The sequence below is a fragment of the Rhopalosiphum maidis genome, chromosome 2, assembly GCF_003676215.2.
Source record: "Rhopalosiphum maidis isolate BTI-1 chromosome 2, ASM367621v3, whole genome shotgun sequence".
Taxonomy (NCBI): Eukaryota; Metazoa; Arthropoda; class Insecta; order Hemiptera; family Aphididae; genus Rhopalosiphum; species Rhopalosiphum maidis.
This window is the reverse complement of record NC_040878.1, coordinates 56,440,225-56,446,260: the sequence shown is the minus strand read 5'-3', so window position 1 is coordinate 56,446,260 and position 6,036 is coordinate 56,440,225. Positions and strand designations below refer to the sequence as shown.

At 24.5% G+C, this 6,036-nt stretch overlaps 1 protein-coding gene across 1 annotated transcript in view; it reads left to right on the top strand.

Moving 5' to 3' along the window:
• The first annotated feature begins 338 nt into the window (after positions 1-338).
• Positions 339-6,036, top strand: part of LOC113551329 (calcitonin gene-related peptide type 1 receptor-like) — a 104,226-nt gene continuing 98,528 nt past the window's right edge. The window contains exon 1 of the mRNA XM_026953509.1: positions 339-425. The gene's annotated coding sequence lies outside the window, so the exon portion shown is untranslated. The remainder of the gene's footprint in view (positions 426-6,036) is intronic.

Below are 6,036 nucleotides of genomic sequence, written 5' to 3'. Positions count from 1 at the left end.
ATTATTTTATCAATATTTTGTAATAACTTGTTGTGTCGCGGACTCATTACCTATAACAAGGTAATTTTGGTTTTGAATTTTATATAAGTAATTTAATGATCAAACATCTTAACAGCTCATTAAAAATGCATTTCATATGTGATAAATTTGATTTTGTGTTTTGTTAAAAATTTTTTATTTTTGTATAGGTATATTATAATATTATATTATTTTATTTTCAACGACGGGACAGGCGTAGAGCGTTTCCATGGTACGAGTGGGAGTGGAACGGTTTTTTGGGGTATGCTACGGTTTGCCGGCGCCTAAGCTTTTTAAGTGCTCTTCAGTATCAGGACGGACACATGTTGACTCTAACGCGTCTACTGGACTTCAACGTGCTGTTGGAGAATTATTTCAAATAAACTGTACCGTAATATTATACCAAGGTATGTATCAATAATTAATTGATAGTAAAGTATTGAAAAATACTTAAAAGTTTAAAATTTATGAATGCAATATTTTATATTATATAAAATATAAATAATGAATGCCTATTTTTCAAAAAATAATAAAAATAAAATTCTACGATTAAATACCTACATCATATTTAATAATTTTCTAAAAATTCAAGTGATCAATATAAAAATATTTATATAGCGTAGTATTCTACTGAGAACGTATGTTTTCGTTTTTTATACGATTAATTCATAAATTACTTAAGCTAATTTATGATTAAATGATAGATAATTGATGAAAATATAATATTTGAATATTTTTTATAAATATTTGGGATCGATTGATAAGTAAATTACGAATCAGAGTAATATTTTCTATCGTGTTTCATATTAATTTTGAACGGCACTAATATGTCATCTGTACGTATTGATATACTTTAATGCGACTTAATTTACTAAAAGATAAATTATTGTAAACGTAATTAAAACTAAAAACAAATGATAGATTTCTATAATTATACGTTCTTTATAAGAAATAATAATATATTATATTATTTAATAATTTATTAATTTGACAAACATTTTCAAAGAAATATTAAAATTTATTGTTTTGGAATAATTTACGTTGACAGTTACGTAATATTTGAAAAGCCAATTGGCAATTATCTTATTAGGAATACATATTTATCATAAAAGTTCAATATGAACCAGAATCACAAATGGATATGATATAACGGTATTAGTTAGTTGAATTATGATTCAGATTTCTATACAGTTTTAATTCGTCTGCATTTTAGTGATTACGTTTCAAACAAATTTATAATAGTTTAAAAATAAACTAGTAAGTATAATTGGCTTTTTCGAGCATTATATTACAAAGAACTATACATTTTGATGATGTGACCTTAAACTAGAATTATCATATAAATCTATAAAAAAACTATGTTTTGTTTAGTAAGTTAATTCAATAATTATTGTAAATTATACACATAAAAATACAGTTTTACTTAATTGAATGTATAATTTAAAGAATTTTTAGTTAATATATTATATCTTATATAATATATATATATTACATTTGATATAGTTAATGATTTAATACTTAATTTGTAAATGTTAAAACTCGTAAGACGAAGTTGATTTGTACATTTAAAAACCTAAAGGCTATCAATATAAAGAAGTTTGGAATTTTTCTAATTGCCCCAATGACTATTACCATATCTCTATTAAATTGCATTAAAACCAAATATATTAAAAGAGCCTTGTAGTAAAGACATAGGTACTACTGAAAAAATATGTTTGAGAATTTATTCTGGTACAGCGTCGATTACGAGTGTGAATTTTTATTTGTCATGATGTAGTTTTTATATTGCAACTATCCAACATATTATCCTATTCTTAGATTTATGTTAATTTTTCAATGTTATTGAATATGAAAAATATTATGTATATTTGAATAACTTGAAATTAAAAAGAAATCTTTCGTGCAGCCTAACTTAGGTCTTAGATAAGAAATTTAATTTTTATAAAAGTAAACTTGAATCCTTAAAAAAATAAAGAGTGTGCTTAGTGCTTTAACAAAAATAATGTTTATATTATTAAACTATAGTTGATAAGTTTTGAAATGTATATGTATTCTTTTAAAACATAATTTATGTCTCTTTTCTAATATAATTGTTTAATTTTGTGAATATAATATGAACTAGTTTATAAATTGTATTTTCAAAAATATTCAACTTTTGTATGAAAAATGCAAATTTAATTAGTAAGTATCATAGGTGTTAGATATTATAGGTAAGTTAATTATAAACAATATCAAACGCAAATAAGAGATAAAAAACATTAAACATTACTTTTCGTAATTATATTTTATTTTAAAAACATATTATATAAACTAAATGTCTAAATAATTATTAATCAATGTAATATTTTGTAATAATTCTGATATGAGTCGATCCAACTTGTAAAAATAACGATTATTCGCTAATTATTTGATGGCTACTCTTTTTTTGTCATAATCTGTGAGTTTAAATGCTACTTAAATATTAAAAAATAAATAACGCGTATATATATATACATTTTAAACTGAAAACTCATTAACATTAATAGTAAAATAATATAAAAAAAAGACTTGAAAAAATATTTCAGCGCAACACAGTAATATTTTCAATACAATATTATGGTTGTCGAAAACGTTATTAATAATCTAACTAAATAATTTTGTTTCAAGATAAAAAGAGAGAAAATCATTATTTTTTGAATTTAAGATAACTCATTATATTTATTTGCAGGTATTATTTTATCTGCTTGGCGTCACCGTTCGTTGGAAATTAGTGTTTTCTTGTCGTATAATATTACAATATGTGTTGTCGTTCATATTAAATAATCGCTTTATAGTGTACGGGAGTCACGCTAAAAACAGTACGTCGTCGAAACATATACGTTCGCTACCTACTTAATTATAGGTATTATTTCAAATTAAATAATAAAACATTAGTATTTTTGCGAAAAATATATAATGCAGTTGTTGTGATTTTACGACGAAATTGGATTGTTTTTACAGCACGTATAGGTAGACGACAAACTAGACTGACATGTATTGACGGGACCCGCCTTATCGAATGGACAAAAAAAAAATCTAGAACTGCTCTGCTATAATTAAAAAAATATTTCACACACGTATTTAATATAGCGTCGAATACGTGGATAGGTATACAATAGATGATTCACCAATCATACTTATATACTTTTTTTTTCAATAATGCAGTTATTCAAAATCTGATTTTTGGAGATTTTAAATATTATGCTTAAAAATCATATATTTAAATTCTTGAGATTTTTTTTTTATTGCTTAACATGTGTCCTGTACTCCTATGCATATATAAACTTCTGCTTTTCAAATAAAAAGGCCCCATTTTTATTTTAAATTAATCAGCAGTTATATTTTTTTAAAATTTCAACATACCAAAATCAAAATTGGAAGGAGTAGTTGTTGTGCACTAAGTATAATATAACCATGATAGATGATAATATAGGCAATATTAGTTTTAACATTTTAAAAATCTTCATATTATTCTATAAATTTATAATTTGTAAAAATAGCTCAATTATAATAAGTATTATATATAATAATATTATATCTATGCTATGTAGGTATTATTATTTAAAAATTCCAAAAATCAGAATTTAAATAATAAATTCATTATTAAATTAAAAATTAAGATTAGCACGCGTAGTGAATTACACCATTTATTTATTACTGAAAATCCTCTGCTGATTTATAAATAACCCTAAGCTATTGCATAATAATATATTACATTTTAATATGCGGTTGTCATGTCACATTGGGGTACGATCAGTAACGGCCTTGTGGTAGCGCATTATCTCTGTGACGTTGAAATTATTTGATCGAAGCCGATTGACTTGGCATCGGTATAAGAATATATTTAATAATACTATATTTTCACATTAATGATGTCTCGTGTTGTTTTTTTATGAATAAAATATATTTGGTTTAGAAAAATAGATACATATACTTCACATTAGGCGGTTATCATAAAAAAAAAAACTTATTCACTTATAGTATTATTAATTATACAAAAATTACCTAATACAGATTTAACAGATAATATAATAATTATTTTCAGCGATACACAAACGCTTTAATAAATTTCATTATCATATAGCATGATTGTTTCGATACGCACTACACTAAGCTAACGAAACTTACTCATGACAAGAAAACACTAAAAATAGAATTATGATAATAGGGGATGAGCGCATCGCAGACGATTTCAGACGGACGGGGTTTGCGTGCACTACATTCGACGTCGACGATTAACAACACGAATCGCTGTTTGTGCAGTGTAATGACTTATAGATGTGGTTAATATTTTGACTGGTTTAAACGTAGCGTTAGGATTCGATAGGCAAATATAATAACATGTCTGACTACTCTAGCTTAAAGAATAAGTTGACATGTACTATCTCGTGATATTGTCAAGTGCGATGTTTATTTTGTTTTATTCAATTTCATGGACGAGTAAGGCGATGTTCGCGTTATCGTTATATTTTTTGAAATTTTCACTGTTTTCTTATTTGTTCGAATAACTTTTTTCGATTTTTAAATAACGTAAATCAAGCCGAAATCGCAACCAATTATTATAAAATAAATACCTATAAAGCACTAATACCACAATAGTCCGAGAAAGAGAACGGAGATACAACGAACTTATGCTATTTCGTAGAAAATAATAATAATATTATATAGTTAAAAATGTCATTCCACTTTTGTTACTTTTAAACTATCGTTAAAAGTTAGTAGAATAGTAACTGCGGAACTATATATTGAGATTAATTCAAAAAAAAGTTTTTTTTATTCATAACTTCAAATAATTTTTAGAAACTTTGTTTTCTGATTTTTTTCTTCCTCAACTTTCCTTTATCTTTTAATTACTCGTAAAATACAATTTAATATGCCGTCTGTTTTCTAATAAAATTAATAAAGTACTACGATCATTTAATTACACAATGACAAATTGACAACTTATTTTTTATTTTTTTGAATAATACATATGCAAGTTATACTTTATAGTATAATATGTATATGGTAAATACATTTATCTAGGTGAATATTTGTAATTTTTGTCTTATAAAACCGATCTTAAACAAAATATTTTCTTTTTTTTATCCAACCGGTAAAAATAATATGCACGTCGATAAATTTTTCGTTATGTACTTATAATAATAATAGCAGCTATATATTTGATTTTGACATAGCTGCAGGCATCCAACAGTCATAATAATATCTTATCACTGGATAAAACATGAATAATATTTTATCCCTTATTTTGAGTAACGACAATATTTCGGTAATATATGTTTACAATATTATGGCTTATCGTTTTTACATAAGTAATGATTATACATTATTTTTAGTTACCATATTTTATTTCGAGCCAACTGAATACAATATACTGTGTTTTAGATATAGTCTAAAGTAAAATAAAGGTAAACCATCAACAATTTGGTAAACATGATAAATAAAACACGATTGATGTAAATATGGTTTAAATTCAATGATAATTGTTAAAACTATATTTTTATAATCATTCTCAAAAGTATACATTTTTTTTTATACACTGTCACGTCGATTTAATATTTATTTAAAAAAAAATATTATATTGTAATAGGTACTAATTTAATTTTTATTTAACTTTTAATACATGCGATAAGAATGAAATCTGTACTTCCATTAGGTTAAATGGTGTACTTAACTGTAAGTTAAGACGATCGGTTAACATTTTATTAGTCAATAAAATACCTCTAAAAGTTGTACTCGTGTGTAGCATTTCTATTGATTTAAATCCCATCGTTTACAAAAGTGGTTAAAAGTAGTTTAGTTTTCAATAATATTGTGATACAATTTTAAAATTATAAAATAAAAAATATCAATGAAATGTAAAAAAAGCTCCTACTTAGTTTTAGATTCTGAATGAAGCGACCTATTGATTATCTAAACAATAATATGCGTGTTTTGTGTTTTGTGTCTGTATTATACATGACAAATAGTAGGAAAATGTTTTAGTCATTTTTGTGGTAA